Source organism: Corapipo altera, unplaced genomic scaffold (genome assembly GCF_003945725.1).
Source record: "Corapipo altera isolate COAL_440 unplaced genomic scaffold, ASM394572v1 79, whole genome shotgun sequence".
NCBI lineage: Eukaryota > Metazoa > Chordata > Aves > Passeriformes > Pipridae > Corapipo > Corapipo altera.
In genome coordinates this window covers 4,890,647-4,914,034 of record NW_020884927.1, presented here as the reverse complement: position 1 = coordinate 4,914,034, position 23,388 = coordinate 4,890,647, and positions in this window count along the sequence as shown.

Genomic DNA, 23,388 nt, shown 5'->3' with positions numbered 1-23,388 from the left:
TTTAATCATAGGTAGCAAGAGATAATCATGTCTGCAGTATTTCTCAGGGTAATTGAGAAAATAATGGTAATAAGAACAGAAACAGTCATTTAATTACCATGCTAAATAACATTTCCTGAGCCTGAGCTATTAGTTTCACAACATGCAGTTGCATAGCTTCTTATCACGTGACTATTAGTGAACTGGATGTTTGGTTTGGCACAGCTTGCAATTGCTGCAACTTTTTTCTAGGGTAGTAAAGTCGTTCTCCATTGTATATATTTGCCTCTGCTCCATTTCACAACTTGATATGTTGTCAGATGGCATTTTTTACATACCATAAATTAATTTATTTCCTTTAGCATAAAACCAGTCCTTCCATAGCAGTAATGTAAGAACATTGAAATACAGAAAAGGATACATCACTGCTTAATGTGGTATTGATCTGTTCATATCTTGTGACTTGTTTAATGAAGCTTTTTTTAAAATTAAACCAAGAAATTAGGTTTGCTCAAACCCAATCAGCTGAAACACAAAATATCAAACAGTAGCCATCCTATTTGTGTGTTTATATGTACATAAAGTAATCAGTTTGATACTCTGATTTCTAGAAAGTAAATGCAATTAAATAATCCACAAAAAATACAGAATACAGTCTAGTGCTACCTAATCAAAATACTTAAGGATCTTATCAAGGTGTGTCTTTTATACCATCTGTCATTATGTCAGAGCAAGGCTGGATTCTGAACAACGCAAACTCGATTACACTAAGAAAAGAGAGGTTTATCGAGTCCTAATATCAACAAAGAATCCAGCTGATGGAAAAAGACTTCCCTATTGAGCTCTCGCATATGCTTGCAAGAATAAGACCGAGCAAAGCACAGTATTTTTCTGTATTTATACTGTCACCTCACCAACATTTTTGTGTTGCTGGATCAGTAACTAGAAATAACTTTCCTTTGAACAACAAAAAGTCTCTAGGCTCTTTAATGCTAATTTAGTACTTTGTTTAGGTGTCTTAAGATAGATGATGATGGTGATTATAGGTAAAAAAAAAAGCATATTAGTGTACTTGTATAAACTCATTTTGTCTGTGACTGGACTAGTCACACAGTCATATCTTCTGCTGTGCTTATCACTACCATGAAAATACCTAATCATTACCAGAGGCAGTTGCAGTGAATCATAAAAATGGATCTTGCTACAGAAATTATTATTAGAGATTTTAAGGAGCTGGTGAAAATATAAATGCCTGCACAATATCAGTGAAAAGTCAATATTTCATTCTGTAATACAAAGATTTTACAAATGTTTCCTAAATAAGAAATATCCCATTTCTGTAAAATGGTGCTTCCCTTCTGAGACACAAATTCTTTCAGCCTTAAAATGTTCTTTTCCTTATCTACTTCTGACTAATTAACATTGAGAGCTTTGGCTTTGTAGTGTATTTGCCCTGTATGTTGTTAAATTGGTCAAGTAATAAGATATGACAATGCAAGTCAGGTAGTTATGAGATAATCATTTTGCCTCTCCAAGAAAAGGGAGGCAAGAATGAGATAAAGCCAAGTGTCCTTCACGCTAATGGATGTAATTACTTAATAGTACCTACTCTCTGTGGAATTTCACATTCTTTTAACAAAGCCTGTGTTACATGGAAGACCAATTGGCATGCACAGTAACTGCCAAGGTGTACATATGCAGTGTCTCTGTATGAGTGCTCTACACATACACGTATTTTTCACTGCCTATATGTTTGCACCTACATTACTAATCATTACAAGGGACCTGAATACTGAACAGTGTTGTTGTTGTTGTGTCAAAAAATTGTTGAACAGTAATCTTCAATTTTTTTTTCTGTTTTCCAATTCATGTCAAAAGCTCAAAAGCTGAAGACTAATGGTAAACAGATCTGCAGAAAATGTGTGAGCTGCTGACTTCTGCTGTAAAGTAAAAAAAAAGCATGACTGAAAATATCATGAAACTTGAGTGTTTTTAATTCTAAGTCAGTGATTAAAATAGTAAGGTTGCAGATTTAAATGAGGAAATTCTCACTGATGAAAAAACCAACAACATTGTTAATGATTTGCTTACAGATAGCTCGCAGAAACTACAGGGTTTAAAAATAGTAATTTATGCAATTTTTGTTCAGAGTACTCCCTGAAGCCTTCTGAGTAGTCTTTGGAAAAGTTTTTTCACAAATTTGGTGGTAAGTTCAAGCTAGAAGAAGAAGGGTTTAGGGTTAGCTCCAAAATCTCTACAAACATTTAAGAGCTCTGTGGCATCTCCCAACAGAATTCCCAATGCCTGCAGTGAAAAACTCACCCCTCCAACTTTCACCCAGGGAGTTGTCCTAATAGCTTGAGTTTTCTAATTTGAAACTAGTAAGCTGACTGTATTTTTGGACATCAATAGTTTGATCAAAAACACGTTCTTAAACTATTCTTAAACTATATAAAATATGTTCTTAAAACTGGAGATTACTGTTCAACAATTTTTTGAGACAACAACACTGTTCAGTATTCAGGTCTCTTGTAATGATTATTTGGTACTGGGATTAAGTAATTTTTCCTTCTGTCCTTCTACGGAAATTCCCTTCCCCTTGAGATTCACTTCAACCATTCTCATTCTTAGTTATTCTGGAATACATTAATTCTCAGAAATTAACATTAAGGAACCTCTGATTTTCTGGGCAGTGACCTCTTTTAGAATCACCAATTGCAAAATTGAACCCAAATTCTGCTCCATTTTTAAATGGGGATTAAAAGAAGGAACTTATGACCAAACATTTATCATAAATACCATACTCGACACTTGAACTGAAGCTATAAATGCATGATCAATTCCCTGCTTCATATTCAGCATCAGAACCTATTTTTTTCATCTTGCTGAAGTTCTGCTTAAAATTAATCCTCCATTAGGATCACCTCTCTGTACTCCTTCATTGATTATACCAATTTTCTGTGAATTTAGAGAAAGAAGTTTCCAAAAGGATAAACAGCTGCAATGCAAAAACTTTACTTGATTTGCCCATGCAGAGCAAGAATCACGGCTCATGCTGAGCTTGGGCCCTAAATTACAGTATGTCTGCGGCACTTTAAAAGCCTTTTAGAGCTCTTTTCTGTCTCTTGGTCCACCTGTCCAACACAAAATGGTGTATATAGAGTGTAGTTATAGGTAGGTTTCAATGTTTCTGTTATATATATGTAGGTTTCAATGTTTCTGTTTTCTCCAGACTTGAAACAGTTTCAGTTTTCTAGAAATTTGCTTTTTTCTTTCAATACTTTCTGTCTAGAAGAGGATAAATGGGGAGAGAGATGAGGAAGACAATGCAAGTGTACAAAATAGGTGGTTTTAAAACCATGTAAAGTGAGATCTGATTTTAAAATGTGCATATATTATTTCATAACTGTTTCCAATATTTTTAGTATTCAATGTGCTTTTTTATTTTAGTAATATTTAATATAGTAATAGCTGAATGCTTATTTTTATTAATGCAAGTTTGTAGGCACTTGGATTACCAGTATTTGCAACAAATAAATTGTTATATTTCCCTGTGGATAATACTATGCTAAAATATAGTGTGCTATTTGACTAATGAAAATAAGGTAATTATTCAGAGTATATGAATTTTGCTATAATAAAACATTTCTTACCATTTATCTACATTTGTTCAGTGTGCCTCTCTTTTTAAAAGGATAATTCAATGTGACTAAAATAGCAATGATCATATCACATTATGGCTCAGGCAGTCTAACCTGTCAATCATATAAAAGGCAATATAAGCCTTCCAATCCCAGAATGTTCCAAACTTTACCTCCTACGTCTCCTTTTCTTAAACACATTTTAATTTAGAGCAACACATTTGTCTTGGGCAGTCAAGTACAGAAATGTGGCACCCTTACTACCAGCTCTGCAGGCTTTGCCATTTTATCCTTAGGTTGGTAACTAATATGTATAATCTTAATGCAGTAATTCCTCTACTCCTGTGTTCCAGGAATCTCATCTTTATGAATAGTAAATCTACTGCAGATATGTAAAGCACCCTACTCTGACTCAAATTCACAGTTTTCAGAATGTTAACTCATTTATTCCTTTTATTTAACTGAACTAGTAAGGGAACTTGTGTTGTTTAGGTGCCTTGCTTTTTTGTGGGTTTTTGGGGGGGCATTGAGGTTTTTTTGTTTTAATATGTTAAAAAGCAAGGATTCTACATTGTGAAAATGATTCTGTGAACTCTGCAACCACTTGTATTTAATACTCCAATTATGTGATTGTGCTATTTGAATACATTCGTCTATAAAGACATATTGTGGCCAATAAGCCTACATCAGTGATATACATTAAACCAGTATTTACTTGTGGAATTGGGTACCACAAACCCTTTTCCCCTGTGCCATACCACTGTCAGTGGAGAAAAGCTGTACAGTTACTGTGTAAAAAAGATTTCACATCAGAGCAGTTCCCTGAATTTTGGTATAATTTTAGTGTCTCATACACATAATCACACAGTAGCAATAGACTTAGAAAGCAGCCTATATATTCCTTACCACCTACAGTTCTACCTAGTCAAATACACAGGGGAAAAAAATGAGCAGGAACAAAACCACAATAAGAGAATGAGGACACCATAGCACTAAGTTGCAAGCCCAGATATGACTGCACTTGGACAAAGCATGCAGTTGTCTAGGACAGAAGACAAGAGGACTTATCCCTACCACCTTCCACAGTCCTCCCAGAATCCACAACATTCACTTTTTTCCCCTCTCAGTCCAGGTATCTGAACCACCTCTGCACTCTTTCCTTCTATATTATATTGTACAGCCCATTAGAATGAGCCAAGTCTCACTGTTCCACCTGGTACGAGTTCTCCGTATACAGTGTCTCTCCACTTTGGGGTTTATAGGAGGTTAAATTCTTTCAGTGCCGTACAATTAACTGCAAATAATTGAGTCTCTTTGCCTTGCATAAGAAGAGCTATATGAAGAAATTACAGGTTCAATAAGTCAGCAAGAACTTCAATTTGCTTTTGATTTATTTTCAGTGTTTATGCTGTGCTTAATAGATTGTTGTTGGAGAGAGAGACAGTAAAAATTCCTTCTGGTAAACAATTTAGTTTAAGAATTAAAATTAGAGATAAATAATGATCCAATTTTACTGAGACTGAATGCAACTGAGAAGAATGCAAATTGAAGCAACTTGATGGCAAATTAAGTTGTTTCATTATCTTTCATAAATTGCTTTGGGAGGATTCACTCTTGGCTAATGAGTATAGAACTGTAGACCAGATTACATTTTTCTCTTCCCTGGGAGTTTCAGTCTTTGAGGTCAAAGGCAGTCTCTCAAAGTGACTCTAGCAGAGCCTGGGTCCTTGATAGTTGCTAGAAGCAACCATCACTCTTCATGCTAGTGGCACTAAAAAGTATGTCAAAACCCAGCAAAAATTGATCCACTTCAAAAGCCATTTCATGGTCATTTCAATTAGTGTCCTTTCTCTCAAAGGTCTTCACAAAGCAGGAGGTCTATGGCTTGTAAAACAATATACACACACCATATTATTAAAAGTTTGAATGAACATATACCCAAAGATAAACTGTACAAAAATAATCAGAATCAATCATGCTGAATGAGACTTTTGAAGGTCATCTGGCCCATTATCCTGCTCATATCATCACTTCTCACAGGAAAAATACAAACAGCATTTGGTTATATTGAAATTGTATCTTAAGAAATATATACAACAAGCTGTACTGATGCCATTACTCGATTATCATTGTCACTTAACCATGATACGTGTGGGAGCAGCCAGTGATATCCACTCTAAGTTTTCTGTTCTGTGGCACACAGACACACACACTACAGTCATACCAAAGCAAGCTCCTGTCCCTCCAGTCCAGTTTAAATCACCATACCATTGATCCACACTGATGGGAACCGGACACTCCTGGTCCACCCTGAGTCCCTGGTCTTGGGATTTCTTTGGGATTGCTCAGAAGCTCAAGAGAACATTCTAACTCCATGCAAAGTAACAGCACAGAAACTGCAGGTGCAGCATCTCTACATGCTTTGGTTCAGTGCTTCCACGTGTAAAATAAATTCTTCGGATTCAAAGAAGTTGTTTTTAAATAAGACACAGGATATTGTAGAATTTCCAGAGTATGTTTCTCTAAATCATTCCATGGATACTAGGAGTCACAGTTGCTTATTTCTGATCTCACAGTTTGCCAGTTTCCATAATTGCAATCTCACAGGTTTTGGTTTTCATCTTAGCAGTTCCACTCAAGTGGTCCTCATTATAATTTGTATCCTAACTCCAGGATGCTGCCAAAATTAAGCATGTTTGGAACACTGACATAACCTGTTCTGAAATCCACACTGCTTTCATTTTGCTGTACTGAATTCCATACTGGATTCCATACTGTAGCTTTCTGTAGTGCTATACTTTGGAAAGAGTACACTGCTGGACTTACAAGGTTGTGCAAAATAACATATGAAGTAATCATCTCAGAACCCCATCTATCTCAGATTTTGTATTTTTATACTTAAAGTGTCAATAATTCCGAAGAACCAACAAGTTGATGCATTTCAAACAGCAGCCAGTGGATTACAGCCTAAGTGCCTCACTACTTTGTATAAACTTGATGTGGAAAAAGAATTTGAGCAACTGTATTGCTATTCTAAAAGCTTACTTTTGGAACATATTTGTTAGTTTGCTATTATTAGATTCAGCTCTCAAAAAAAACCCCAACAATCTACACACACAGAAGTTGCTGTCAGAAGATGTGTTGCGCAAAGAAAACAAAAGAGACCGCTATCCATACTGCTTGTAAAGCAAGTTCTAGTAACTCACAAGATTTCTCATTCTTGAAATCCCCACATGATAGAAACAAGATAAATGGGATCTGCCACAGCCTTACTAATGGAAGAGTTAAAAAAGAAATTCGTACAATGAACACACTGAACACTACTTATATATTCAGAAATCTATCAAAACAAATCACCAAAATGTATTTTGGCCATCACATTCCATATAGAGACCTGGCTAAATAGTCTGATTTGCAGAAAAAGGGCAACAGACTAAGAAAATAAAAGACCATTTTATAACTAGATGTATGACCATATGGGACCACTAAGTTTTATGTCTTGTCTTCATGTGCAGCCAGCACTGCCTCAGCTCTTATGATGATAAACGAGTAGTTTACAAAACTGACCTGCACAACCTTCTCTGTAAATGCAAGGAAAAGTTCCTTCTGTGATTCATGCAGGGCTCATTCTGAGACTCCCAACAAACATTCAGGGGAGGCTCTGCAGCACAGCAATTACCTGGGACTAGTTTAGAAGCCCCCCGCACTTCGTCGCCTCCACTCACACCTGTTACAGCAGCAAATCCTACCAGCCCACCCCACACTGTGCAACACATTGTGTTTATTATTTGTACTAAGGCAGATTAAATAGCAAAAAAAAAAAGGCTCTAGCCCTGTGCTGAGCATTTCCATGACTAATTCTGCTTTTCAGTGTACATTGACTCCAGTAGGGAAAGCACAGTTGCATCCAAAAGATATCATTGCCTCGACCATATGGCTTAAATGTTTAGAAGCAGCAGAAGAAGTTACTGTCATTAGAATTAAGTTGAATTACTACACCTTAAACTCTTAATTTCTTGATTCATATCAAACCTTTTACAAAATTATGTTCCTATCTTTTCTGATTTCTGAATCCTTGCTGTTGACTGCTTTAAAATAGTTACAGGAAATATGGGTTACAAACAAATAATATTATCTACAACAGACCAGCCATTCTGCGTGGATTACATAATATTACTTAAAAATTAAATTTAATTCAATACTATCTGACTGGCATTTTTAAAATCTGAAGAGCTAGAGGAGCAAGATAGTCTGTTTATACAAAGTACATAGCACAACTACACAGCAATTAATCAAAAGCTCTTTCAAATTATTTTCACTCATCTTTCACATCAAGAATAGAAATCAATTAACAGGAAATACTTATATTAAACTAGTTTGGAAATCAAGATAACTACAGAAAGTTCTGACATCTTTAGAAAATAAGCAAGAGCAGAGTTTGCCAGATTAAATCTCTATACTGTAAGGTTCATTATCAATCAATTGAACAGTTTTGTCCCCTCAAACATTCAACTAAAACCCTTGTAAAGAATCATCAAGCTTTAAAGTTAATAAGTGTTATAGAGCTTTATAAAATGTAGGGGGGTTTATACTATGCTGCATACAAAAACCTCTTCATTATTTTTTTCTTGCAGTCTTCATTCATTTTTAAGTTGTCCTGATTTTGACTTGAAAGGAATGTAAAACTCCACAACTTCATCAGAAGTTTAAAACTGCTCCAGTATAACATGAAAGAGGATGTCAATCTGAACTGCAGTATTAAGATTCAGATCTGCATTACGTCTCATTCTTCTCAGTTAAGATTTTTACCAGAACACTGCCTCTTCGTAAATGCCAGAGGAAAATAATCAATCTTTAATACAGAAAGATAAAAACTTTTTATTGATTTTTTTAAGTCTAATTTGATATCTAAATGTAAATTACTCACTTCAGTAGCTTTGTTTTTAAACCATTAATTAAAAGTGCAATATATAATAAACTGTTAGCTTTGTTTCTTACAGTTTTCATCTCTTCCTACATCTGATGTGCTGTAAAGAACTGCTAGAACCCTATAGTCTTAGGATCCCATAGTTACTAATTTTCTGTATTGATTAAAAAATTAAAAAAATATTAAAAAAGCTTCTAATAGATGAATCCTAAAAAGTTAAGGGTAAGGCTCTAAAAATAGGAACATGACCCCACACTAAGATTTTACTGTCAAGAAGTTGTGGGGGAGGCTGGTGAGTGAATGGGACTTGCAATTGGAGGAAGTTCACACCAGTGAGAAGAAAACCAGCAAAGTATCTACTCAGGTTGTGTATCCTTCATCTTCCCTGATCAGCTGCCTACTTGTGCTGCTATGCCAAAATGGACACAGGGAATCAGGAAACTCTGATGGCAATGCTTTATGGGTATGCAGGGGGAGGATGTGACACCAGCTAAAAGCTTATGTTCCTAAGTCATTTATCCAGACAGGCTAAGGATCACTAGAATTTACAGCTCCCTGAAGGTCGGCTTCAACAATAAATCTGTGCAGAGAAAGGAGCACTGTTTTTGAAAAGATGGTCCTATGAATTTTGCATGTGACTGCTTCTCCCAGCACAAATGATAAAGTCTTGGAAGAGTCACTGAAACAGCCTTTCAAGGCTTCTGTGAAAGCTGGTTTTTGAATACATTTACAGACCAAACAGGTCCAGTTGAGAATGCACCCCAACTGGTTGCGCTGAGCCCAAGCACTTCAGTGAAGTAGCACCCCTCAGGTACTTTATTAAATGATGCTATGGATTTAGGTAGGGCTGTCTCTAATGCAGAATGGAGCACTTTTTCCAAGAGCAAAAGTGGTACTTCCAGCTCTGGAAATCAAGATTGCAAACTGTGACGCACCAAAGGGGTTATGAAGACATATGACAGGAAGTCTGGGGGATTCAGTTTAGTGGAGGAAAATTTCAAAGGTATTGGGCCTAGACAGATGATTTACAGCAAGAACCCCGCATCGAGAGACCAGCAGTAAATCAAATTAAATACCCTCATAGACTAAGCAGAAAAAAAAACCAGAAAATAAGCTTCCACCATAAACTTTGGAGTAAAAATCCATTAAATGAACTCTAGTTCAGTCATTTGGTGAACAATGCCCAAAATCTCAATAAAAATACAAAGCTTGTTAAATGGTACATTTTGTTATTTAGCCAGAGCTTACTCAGATTAACAAGAATGAAGTGACATGACTTTACTTACCTACAGATTCATATTTTGGGAAGTCCAAGATTCATATCAGCATCCTCAATAATAATAAAATTTCTCTTTCAAATATTGTCCTATGGTTAACATCAAATGTCAGTTTAAAAACAACAACCTAGAATTAGTCTTTATATTCTCAGAGAATTACAGCAGGCAGGGAGGCCAAACTGGTGCTTCAACTCCAGTACTGAAGAACTATTACTGACTATTAGGAAGGGAACAACAACAGGCACATGGAAAACATAGTAGGGTTGTACTAAGTAGTTCATTAAGATGCCAATTATTTTAGACATATACATGAATATCTATATAGAGAGAGATAGATGTATATGACATCTTTTAACTTGAGCTTCTTACTCTGTAAATCAAGCCCAGGTTTGTATTCTAAGATACATACTATCCATGGTAAAACTGTTAAAAAACCTTATTGATGTTAAATAGCTGAATAATTGGAGTTATTACACACATGTATTGCACTTTACAAGTGTACCTGAAGACGCTTTTTTGTCAACATCTGTCCACAAAACAGATCAAAGATGAAAATCTTTAGTATCGTTCAAGGTACCATTTAGACTCATTTAGGGACAATGAAAAAAAAAATCAATTGAAGCTTTTTCTCCAACTCCTATTTGAAAAAAAAACCAAACACTTCATGTAAAACAAAAAGATAAAAGGAAATTGCTTTCAGTACAAACCATATTAAAGTAATTTTAAAGTTGAGCTGAAAGAAAGTATGGTACATACTATCACCACTACAAATTCGATATCAGCTCTCATGCAATAAGCACTATAACTACGGCAGGATTGATACATTTATCAAACATTAAATAAGAATTCTTCTTAAAAGATAAGGAAACATTTATTCCAATTTATACGTACATAACTTTGTAATCCCCTCCTCTCCTACAGTATCTCCGCACATAAAACAATTCAAGAAATTAATTAAAATAATCCTTTAATAATAATTCTGTTCTACTGGGTTCCAGTCTGATCTGCTGGCAATCACTACATGTCAGGATTCATATTAGTTTCCTATTCTGTCCCCTGGGAGAAATTTAGTTTTCTGCAGAGAAACCGCACGAGGTCAGGTCATGATTTAAATTTGTCCAAATGCTTCGGTTCAACTGTAACTTCGCAAGTATGATGTTTACTTTCCCAACATTGCGAGACTGCTGATTTTAAAGACTGTGCAGAAACTTGCAGGCAAGAACAAAGTCAAGCCAGAAAAATGTCAAACGGATATGAAAAGGAACATTTGAGCAGCTTGGAAAGCTCTCATTATGAATTTGAGCTTTCCTTGGCTCAAATGTATTTGGCACCAGCATGAGCACTCTGTTAGTCTTTATGCTTGTGAAATATTCACAAGTGCTACAAGGACCAAAGTAGTTTATTTCCAATTTGCCAGTTTTCCTAAACTAATTAAGTATCTATGAAAGCAATTTGTGCTTACTGGAATCCAGTTTTTAATTTTTATAAGGATAAAATGGCGAGGATTCAAATGATAATTCATACTGCTTTGTTCGTCTATACACATCAAATGAACACCTTTTTTTTTTCCATCCAAATAATCACTAAAAACAAACAGTTCAATTAACTTGATTATGAAATCTGTTTAGTGAGATCCCAAGAGCTGAAATGCACTGATACACAGTAGTCTCACGACATTTCTTTTTAAAGTTAAATATTTACATCTTTAGTGTCTCAAAGATTTCTCACCACAGAATAGGATGTAACCCAGCCATCATATTTTAGAAAGGAATAGAGAACACAAATTAGAGGACTACTACTAGATTATGTCTAAGCAGAGCATTCAAACTGTTTTAAACAGCAGCCAGTTTTCAGCTTGCTCAAGGACTAGACTAGAGTATTAGTGAGTCCAGGAGTCAGGTCAGTCTTCGTATTCTTAGTATTATGTCAGCTGGAGTGGTCAAGTCTTCTCCTTGATTATAGTGAGTAATATCTTATTTCTCAAGCAGAACCACCAAATTGGATGCCAAACTTTTGGAGTAAGGAAACTATTCAAGTGATGGCAAAGTGACAAATTTGTAATTTCAGATTACAGCTGCACATGGCATCAGCTGTCTCCTTTCTTAACTTGCTTAGCAGCGATTACATTACCGTGAGGTACAAAGCATAGTCCCATGAATATGCAGAAAGCCAGGTGCAGCATTCAGAGCAGCCGTCCTGCCAGGTTGTCAAAGAACAGTTTTACTCTTTTTTCAACCTAAAAAGTCACTGAAAACTATAGTTTTCATTATACTTTGTTTTCTCCTCCAACTGCATCATGGCACTTCTGAAACAAAACTTGTGCTACAGTTCAAAATGTACAGTTCCAACAGTTAATGCAAAAGCTGTAAAACCTCTCTTAAACTCCCTAAACTGAGTTTTTCTCAGTAAACACATGATCAGCTTCTCTAACATACAATCTCCACATTTGTCATTAAACAGAATTCAGAGTGGTTAATTTTTAGCAGAAAGTCCTCTAAATTAAATTAGAATTGAGTCTAAGTGGTGAATATACACCAATTTTGACCTGCTCTTCATATTTGCTACAGGCACCTCTGATTCCCTGAACAGCCACATTCACTTTTTTTCACAAGTTTCAACGAAACAGATACAGACCTCCACAAAAATACCAAACAAGGAAACCAACTGCCAAAGAAGCTGATCAAAGCCAAGCATTTTACAGTCCAGAGGGTCAGATAGCTGAGATAGCTAATTCCCTGATGGAGCCTTACTCCAGTTGACACCAAAAAGATATGGCATATGGGTTTGCCAGAGAACTAATTGGAATCTAAGCAGAAGACACTGTCCCAGAGAAGCAGGGTCCTGAATGAGATGGATTTTGAACACGAGTCAATTTGCAGTTCAATATTCCAATGATACAAGGGACAGAAAGAATTATGCAATCAGAGCCTTTGCCAAGGAATGGGAGCTGCTAAGCTGACTGATGGTGATTGTAATGGTCTATTATAGGTCCAACAAAATTATTTATTACAAAGAACTATAAACTCAAGAGATTCTTACAGGAGTGTTCATTTTCCCACCAGAGACTGCATGGTGACAGCATAAGCAACCCAAATGTGTAATCCAAATGTGCCATGCATACAAATCAATAGCAGATAAATTAATTGTCAGATACTGAGACCTGCAGCTTTTAATTTTGTCATAGCATTGGCATTTTAAATGAGCTTTTTCTGTATGAATGTTGGAAAATTAAAAGACAACACATCACTGCTTCCTTTAGTGATGTCACTAAGGAGCACATATTAAGAATTAGTTTTATAGGTCTTGCATACTTCTCCTCAAAGCCCCTGATAAGGGCTTTCTGCCTTGCCCCTCCATTTCAATGTAAATACAAGATATAGGTAACTTGTGTATTGACAGCATCTCAGCAGCCTCTGAGCTCAGAAAAGCTTTTAGAACACAGTTCTTCCTGTGGGGCATAAAGATCCTTTCCAGATTGTTAAAGCAAAAGGTTATCTGCAATGGGCCAGTGACAACTCTTTGGAAAAGAATGTTTTTCTTCCAAGAACTCCTCCCCATGAGAGTTATTTGTCTTCACTTCTTTTAACACTTTGCACAGTTTGACCTATTTATTTCCCCTTATTCCATTATTATTATAGCCATTGCTGGAACTGTGCAGTGATGCAAAAGAGGAGAATTTACAGTAGAGCTTTTGAAAATTAAAAAAAAAATATATCCTATCTGGAAAAAAAGTACATTAGAAATAAAGAAAAATCCATGCTAAACGTCTCAGTTCAAATAAAACTTCGAATCCACTCCTCCTCAGACTGTCAAGGGTTGCAAGTACCTGAAGACTCAAAGGTCCAGTATGAGGTTGCCTCCATAAGCTTTCCCAGAATCTATTACATTAAATTCACAGTGCAAACCTCAAAGACAGTATGGACAACACCACAGAAGCCTGGACCTCACCACAAAAGGACTTCCAGGAAACCTGAATTTTGGCATTTCCATCCCACACTGCCAAGCTTTTGCAACAAATGTGTGACCCCAAGGAAATCCCATTTTTCTCAGTGCCACTCCTTATCAAGTGTGGATTATAAACAATGCATTTGAGGTTTTGAAAAAAATTCAACATGACTCCTGCGTAGACTTCAATCTTGGAGTATTCTGGGATGCTTCAGTTCTGCTGTTTGTGTCCGGTTTCTTCACAAAATCCTTGTTGCTTAAATCTGTGCCCCATACACACTTTGAGTGAGTGGCTGCTTTGTGTAGAGAACATCTACCCCAGCTGTATTTCTCCAGACCCATTAAAATAAATGCAGCTATTAAAAACGGGGGGAACCAAACAAACAAACACCACACCACAAAAGCCCCACACACAGAAACAACTGTTCATTTTGTTCCTTATTCCTTTATTGGTTTGCGTTTGGATTTTTCCTAATCAAGGAGAAATCTGCTTGTATAGTCTATATCCCTTAAGCACAGGTAAATGGATATTGCCTAAATGCATGGATTGATTGGATAAAAATTTGATCTTTCACTGATGCACATTATAGTTTTTTCCAGGTTATAGTTAAAATGTATAAGCAACATAAAATACAAGGGAAGAGCACTACATTTTAGTCTCCCAGTTCTCATAATATTTTGGCCCTTCAATAGTCTCTATCTCCCTTTTTCTGCTTCAGTTTTTTGTTACAAGCAGCAAGACCAGTATTAAATAATAAATTGGTAGATTTTTAACAAGTATTTCTACAGCTGCATGCAGATTAGCAATTAGCCATTTGGGAAAGACTCTGCAGCATTTGGCATATTAAAAGTATTAAAAATATTCCCAGTATATTTAAACTAGAAATCTACCTTGTGTGTAGTAATGTTATAATAAAATTTATTTCTGATGTCTTGATTTTTATAACAAAAAGCCAAAAGTCTATACACACTTACTGTTTTTACCCTCAAGAAATCAGGACTGTCACTCAAGCAATCAAACTGGAAAATATGAAGAAAAAGCTTTGCAGAGTTTCTGTCACAAACATAATTATTTTGTGTAGTAAGTTACAACACCAAAGCACAGATGTAGCAGCAAAATGAAATTTGAATCATGGCTAAGAATGCATGTTAATTATGTCGAACTTATTACCTACTAACAAAAGTGTCCTTATATCAGTTCATAAATTACAGGCTTTTTAAAGTCTCTAAAGACCTTGAACTGGATGTTCTTAAAAATGCTGAGGTTAAAAAAGACAAAATAAATATGGGAATTCCTCTTTTTTATTACAGAAATGAGGATTTTTCGAAGTCAACACTAATATTGCATAATACTGATAATTAATTAATTTTAATTATTAAAGATATTTATTGCTTTACATTCTTCTAAAACAGTAAAAACTTTGAATGCCAAATCCTAATTCAAAATGTTTTAGAGGCAGAGGTATTTGGTTTAGGTAAGAGTGGTACCACCACAAATTAATTCATTCACTCCCTAGTCATTTAATACTCCTTTGAAGACCTTCTCCCTTCCTAGTGATTGCTAAGATTAACATTTATTTAATGTTTACTCTACAGCCCAGAAAATTGCCAATCCACATCTGAGCCATCCCATTACAATCTTGGGCTTTTCACGTCATGTCCTTTTCTTCTCCTTCAGCACTTCAATGCTAGAGAATAAATGTGGAACACAGAAGAGAGTTAAAAGCTGCTTTTACATCATTCATATTACTAACTAGATATACGAATGTATACAAGACTGTAAACCCAAGATTTTAGGAGATGGACAAAGCCCTCAAAGTAGACCAGATGCTCTTTTTAAAATTAAAAAATTGACAATATAAATTCCTACATATAGTGAAGAAAAAAATCCTTAAAAAACCCACAACATTCACATTAAAACCACTGTGTTATAAATCAAAATACTTTGTGAAAACCATAATACAGTGACAAATAATGATTCCAAAATATACTGTATTAGAAATAAACTAAAATGTTGATCTATACCTCTGATTGTAAACTTTGCTAGAAGGCTTGAATCTCCCTTTGAAAGTGCTGTCTACTTAAAATGTCAAAGTGGGCATTTACAGACACGTGTGAGCAAATTGCACTGAACTCAAAACACATAAAAGCATGCTTTACTTGAGGTCTTATCAGCCAGAATTCATACAGAGCACTGCAAGGACTAAGCTATTACACAAATATGCCAACTACTAACTGGAAAAATCAGAGCACAGGCAGAAGTTACTGTTTAGTTAATGGACAAAATGAATACTTGAAAATAAAGCAATGAAACTGTTTTCTTTTAAACCAGCAATAAATGTGAATATTTACTTCTGTAAGATTAAAGTGTCAGTTAATGGCAATGTTCCCTGTTATTACTAATAGGGAATTACACTAGTTTCTCTGAAGTGTTGAAAAAATACAGCAAGTTTGAAGAGTCATTTTCCAGTCAGATATACCCATAGTTCCTCATTATATATTTTATTCTGCAATTGACGGACTTTGAGCCTCATTTAGTATAATTTGCACAAAACTCACATACTATTTATGGCTTATCTTGATTTCTTTTTAATTCCAAAGACTTAGAACTTCCTAAAAAGCCAGCATGTCTAAATGCAGGTAAGTTGAGTGTATGCTCTTTCATTTTCTCACTGGAAGTTTCTATCTGGATCTCTACAAATGTGTATTAAAACACTTATGCTGGTCTTATATCATGGAAAACATCAAATGCAAGTAGTTGTGGATTTTGTGGATAACAAATCTGCTTAGTTTGGGAATGCATTTATGTTCCTCAGCTATTTTTTATTAGGAAAAGGGAAATTAGAGGAAATAGGAGATTGAAGGATGGATAAACAAGAGATAAGACATTCAGCCACATTGTTGCTGAGTTGCAGTTACATTCCTGATCACTTCAACAGAGTTAATGAAGTTTTATACATTAGCTACACTGTAGGAAAAGGTAGTTTCAACACATCTACCTTCATTATAAAGTCAAATAAGAAAAGAAGAATGCCAAGAACTGAATGACCAAGTTTAATTCAGAACAATTCTTGACTTGATTCTGAAACATAATTTTATATATTTAATATGGTTATACAACCCAACCCTAGTAATTAGCATAAAAAGTAGATACCTTAAATGCAGGGAAATGTAGTGTTTAAAGGCACAAAAATTCTCACCACACAGTGAACAGCAGGAATGTCTATCAGTCCACTATCAACTATCTCTATAGCAGACACCCAACCCTCTACTTCCACAGCAATTCAAGCATTTTAAAAGGTTTAACAAATTCCTTACAGCTCACATTTCAACATAGCTACAAGGGTAGCTTTCATAACAGAAAGACACACCTAAATAGAAAAGAGGATTATATTCACAGCAGGCTAACAAAGTTATTCTATTTTTCCTGCATCTTAGCTAGGGAAGCTCTAGCTAATTTGATATCAGTATTCTCAGAACTTTTCTTCCTGGAAGAAAACACAGGTCAACACTGGGGACAAGTTTGTCCATCCTTACATAGGCTCCTCCTGCAAAAACTGCTTCTGATAACAACAGTCTTGAATGGCAACACCACAGTTTGGGTGTACACATGCAACAAATATTTTCTTTGCTATACAGTAACTCAAACACAGAAGTACTTACTTTTCTTTTGGATCTGATCACGTTAAAAGCCTTTATGAGCTTCTGCACATCTGCTAAACAGCTTGCTCCTAATGTCCAGTTTTCTGATTCTTACACAAACCAAGAAAGGCTTGTTGCTCACCACCCTGCAGCACACAGGTACCTTGGATCTATTCTGAATGAGGTGATTTGTTTCACATAATCTCTGGTAAATTTCCTTCTTTTATGTGCTTTAAATAAGTCAAGAACAAGGTAAATACTAGAAATAAATGTTACTGGTTGCACTTGTACCCTATCTAAAAGGTATGCAGATCAATGATGGGCAGCTGAGAATTCGACAAATAACTCCTTTTTACCAAATCACATTCATTGTAAAAATTTTCCCCTGCAAATTAATACATCCAAGAAGTAGGCTCAGAGAAGTCCAAGAATGAGTCAAAGTAATTACTAGACACTGACCATAACACATGAGCACCCCTCTGAGTTCAAGGTTTCTGGTCCAAGAAAAAATATTTACTCTGCCTTTAACTTCCATGAACAACCTGTCAGCTGAAACATTTATGCATGACTGCATGAGCCACAAAGTTCTTGAACAGTAACTTCACTGAGCACTGATACTCTTCATAACAGTATAAAATACAATATTTATTGCCTAGAGATTATGACTTAAAAATACATTGACCTCGGTTCACATGGCAAAATTTGTTTTCTTAGTTCCCTAAGAATATTCATAACACTAGTTGATGACAAACTGCACTGAAACAGGGACCTGATAAAACTAATTCAGAGCTGTGAGTTTGCTGTTTTTCAACAGACCTGCTACAACACTTGATCCTCTCCTGTGAAACTGTTCAGAGGAGACTGAGCTGACAGCACTGACCACAACAGCACATGCAATCACAGGATCAGTCTGTGCAACTGTGCTGAATTTTTGGCTGGTAATCCATCAACACCCAAAAAACAAGGTGTCCACCTATTCCCTTAAAATACAGAGCAGTGTTGTTCACTTCTGGCTTCTCTTGTTCTCCAGCTCCTACTTTGCTTGGAACTTACTTTAATGCCATGTGTGCAGGGAAGTTGCAACTAGCACAGTAATCCTTAGCATCAATTTCCCATTACTACTTTCCCACAGAACGAGTGTCACCTTGTGTTATATTTTTCCTTTTGAACAGAAGGAAATACATGTGCCAGGTCAGATATTACTAGATTAATTTAGAAGAATGCATCTAGTGAATTTACTTGATACAGCCTGCAGTTGAGAGCCCAAGACTGTCTTCTGATTGTTGCCAAAGTTCCCGAATTTATTAACTTCAGTAGATGCGTCAAGAAGATACCACTGAACAGTTCCCTGATTGAAAAAGCTTAGATCAATATCTTTGATACACATCAACTTCTCCTATATGTCCTAACTCATCCGTTTCAGTTTCACTTGGTGTCACTCTCTACACAAAGCATGTAAACCAGCACAAGTCGAGTAGTCATGGTCAGTATTATGCAGGGATCCCTCCACTGTTACTGTGTGCCTGGGTAACCAAGTGCAATAAGCTTCCACTCTCACTTTAACTGGCAAAGAAATCTTTGCTTCCCACTAAAGGGGAAATCTACTTGACCTAGTTTGTTCTTTTCTTGCATTCAGCACTTCTGTCCCAGATAATACACGTGTTGTAATTCTACTATTGTTTGTTTACACGCAACTGCAGATTTACCCCAAACTCAGGGTGCTTAATATGCAGGCTCATAATGCTTCTGGCCCATCACCAGAGGCATTCATCACTGATTTCAATGCCATTAATACAAGGAGAAGCCCCCCAACTACCCCCACACACACCTTTTTTTTAAAGTATATAGAGGTCGTTATTTTTATACCCTTTTACAGTACCTTCTGACAGGCAGATCTTGAATCATGATGGCTTTACACAAACTAACAGCTAGTGCAGCACAGGTCTCAGCATGTTAGATCAGCCTGGAGTTCTCTGGAAAACGAACACTGCCATATTTCATCATCAAGAAACAGCAAAGAGGTAAGGAAGAAAAAACCTCAGCAAAATGCTTTTAAAAAAAACTGATCTGGACTGCACTAAAGAGTCCCACTATCACAATAGTTTTAGCTGGTTCCTCTGTCAACCAGAGGTAATTATTTGCAGATATAATTACAGCTAAAATACACGGCATTTAGGAAGTATATTTTTTCTCCTTTATCAAAAAAAGTCATTTTCTTTGGAGTTATTTACTAGGAAGCCCATGAAAAGACTATGGTTAGATGAAAACAAATTTAAATGTATTTAGTGGGGGAAAAAAACCTCCATAAAATTAATAATCTTTCAGATCATAAAAAAATTAAAATATTTTAATTTTTACAAACCGTTACCCTCCCCAGGACATAATGTTCAGATGCCTTTAATGCAGCTCTGGGCTGTGTATCCTATTCAGATAGGAATATGTGAATTTGATTCTATTATTGCCTTACTGTCTAATTCAACAGAATTTACTTCACTTTATTGTTTATATTTCTTCTGGTCTGTATTCCTTTGCACAATGCCTCCTACAGACGTTGGGGTATCAAGGTATTACTTCAAAACTAAAACATGTTATATGTGAAAGCCATCAAAAATCTAGAAAACACCCCATTCACACTAACTATTCTTGTCCTTCCCAAATTACTCCAGAAAAACAGCTCTGCTCAGTTTAGCAGAGGTATCTCAGGTAGATGATTGTTGAGCCCAACAATAAATCTGACACTGCTCAGTCCACCACTAAACCATGTGTCACATCTACAAAGGTTTTTAAAATACCTCCAGGGATGGTGACTCAACAACTGCACTGGGCAGCCTGTTCCAGTGCTTGACAACTCTTTCAGAGAATAAGCTTTCCCTGATATCCAATCTAAACCTCCCCTGATGCAACTTGAGGCCATTTCCCCTCATTTGTTCCCTGGGAGAAAAGGCCAACCCCCTCCCATCTACAACCTCCTGTCAGGGAGTTGTAGAGAGTGATGAGGTCTCCTCTGAGCCTCCTCTTGTCTAGGCTGAACAACCTCAGCTCCCTCAGCTGCTCCTCATAAGACTTGTGCTCCAGACCCTTCCCCAGCTCCATTGCCCTTCCCTGGACTCGCTCCAGTACCTCAGCGTCCTTCTTGTAGTGAGCAACGTTGGAGTAATTCCTAGCTACAAGCACACTTAGTGTACTCTGATTCATCATCTCCTGTTAAGAAACACAGTTCTATTAACCGGACTCTATTCTAGACAGAAATAGTTTCCTTGAAATAATAGATATAAGAGAGTAGCAAGTTTTGTTTCCTCTGGGAATTTGCATTGTAGCCTGACCTTGTTTACAGTTCTGCTCTGTTCACATCAATTTATGCTTTGCATTTAAATCTTTTACTGCATTAACTGTAACTCACAATGTACATGTGTTTCTATTCTCATATTAAAAAAATAAACTCCTTCAGGCAGGGATTAAATCCTCAATACATGTTTTTATGCTACCTGGAATGTAAGAGTTACAAGATCATAGCAGAACAAGTAAACACCCCCCTTACTGAAAACGCATGTCCTAACCTTTCACAGCTTTTTATCTGACCCCTTGCACTGTACTGCCTTTGCTCATAATATCTCTCTTCTCTGTTCTCTCAAAAATTTCCTACCCCTCCAGAAAGCTAATGCAGGCTCATGGATCCAGGTCTGTTGAGAGCTGCATGTTTCTCCAGTAACCTTTAGGAGAGGTACCTGCTGTGTCTCAGAACAGGTGAGGATCTCAATTGCAAACTGCAGGTATTTGGTCATGGCATCCTTCCACTTTGCAGGCCACTCATTTTCACAGCATTGACAGAAACTTAACTCTGAGACTGTGACCTCTCTAAAATTATCGAGCATCTTGAAATTTTTTTTGCTCAGTGCAGGATGACAGCATTTGTGTATTTAAAAAAGCTCAAAAGAATATTCTGCTTGCACTAATGATGAGAAAAAAAGTTATTCTTTATGCAAAACACATGAATATTGTCCAAACCACATAGATGCATATACTGGTTATTTGCTATATTCAAATACTCAGTGAATATGTTAATTTTATAATTATTGACTATGCTCAATGCCATTCAAACTGCTAAGTTTTCAACCAAGTGGAAAAACATAACACATTACTTAAGTAACCAATTACATACTGTAAAATAATTCACAGCATGTGAGGAAATCAAACAGCTCATAAACAAATGAATAGGTTAAAGGTTACTTTTTCAAAACATTACCAAATATATGACAGCATAAAAACATTCTCAAAAGCTGAAGTCACTTCACAGGTTCATGAGCAGAAAATTTTATGAGAATAATAATGAACTCTGGGTCAAGTTTTTACATCCAGGAAATCCATTTCTGTAGCCATAATATTCCACACTGTGTGGATCTCATGTAACAGTGTTGTGGGGGGCGGGGTCGGTTGGTTGTTTTTCAAGAGGTTCCCACTTTTAATTGTCAGTGACAGGTACAAAACAATTCACACTTCAGTGATGTATCAACACCGTAAGTCGCCCTCCCTCTGACATTTCCCATTCCCCCATCCTTCCTGTGGTGTATTCCATCTTAACCTCAAAGGAATAGCACTTCACCCTCTATCTTTTTGAGTTCACTTGGCTTGATCTTCAGCCATAAGAGACAGAAACAGTATCCCGAGACCAATTCTCACCAATTATATATATAAAAGTATTTCTTTTTTTGGTGAAATACCCTGCTGAATAGGTAATAAATTTGTCTCTCTCGATCACCCTGTGATCCACTAATACACTTTCTTGTTGCTCTCTCATTTCCTATGAACATATTCTAACTGTAGGTAGGAACCTTGCTGCTAATTTCAAGAACACAAACTTTTATCTGGGGATGAAATGTAAGAGTATTTTGATTGCAATACGTCCCAAGGACATCCAATTTAAAGCAAACAAACAAAACACTGAGCCTTCTCCTCTTGACAGTGCCACTCAATTCATATTAATGAACAGAGCTATCCAGAAAGGGCACTAAGAACCAAAGGCTTTGGACTATTTCCTTATTATACAAGTTAAACTGTGTAATAGGGAACAGGGAAATGAAGCAAAATGATGAGCTGAAGCCTGCTTACAACAGGAAAAGGTCATACCACGTTTCCCAGTATCGATACCAATTACAAAAACCAGCATCACTTAAGAAATATAGTTATTTTTAATAAAATCACTGGCAATCAAAATTTCATAAACAGTCATAAACAGTTTCACAGCAGTTTCCTAAAACTATTTATGGTGAAGTCATCCTTGTAGTATTGTTCTAGCAGGGTTGTTAGAGGCAACGTGGCCTGACACATCTGTGCCAGGAGGCTGCAGCACCCACGGACGTGAATGACAACCCCCAGAGTCACCAGGACTGAAACACAACAGTGCTGGGCACAGGTTGCTTCAGATCATACCCCCTGTCTCCCTCCAAGAGCGTGCAGCTCTTCTCAGGGCTCCTGAAACATTTTCTTATTCTGATTTTCATATCGAAATTATTCAGACACAACTGTACTCTACATCATTAAAGTTCACATATTAAAAGAAGTTAAAATCTTTCAAGAATTTTTTTGAAATCTTGAACTATCTTTTAGAAAACCTTGAGCCAAAAAGGCATAATAGAAACACCACCATGAACATGGAACGGCAAAGATGAAACTAAGAAGCAATTTCAATAAGCAAAAGTATTGTGGTAGCTGAAACCAAGGCCTGCCTTTTCAACTCTCAATAGATAATCAGGATTTTGGTTCTGTGGCCAAATCAAAATTGAGAATATACATACTGGAACTGAAATGGCAACATTTTTTTGCTTGACTCAAAATCATGGATAGTCTTGGAGACCTAAAACCTGCTGATACACAGAAGTTGGTTTTTTTTTGTTTTGTTCTTTGTCTTCAAGTAAATTTATTTTCCTTACCACTTTCATCTTTTAGCTCTAGATTTGGTATAATAAAAAACAGAGTACAG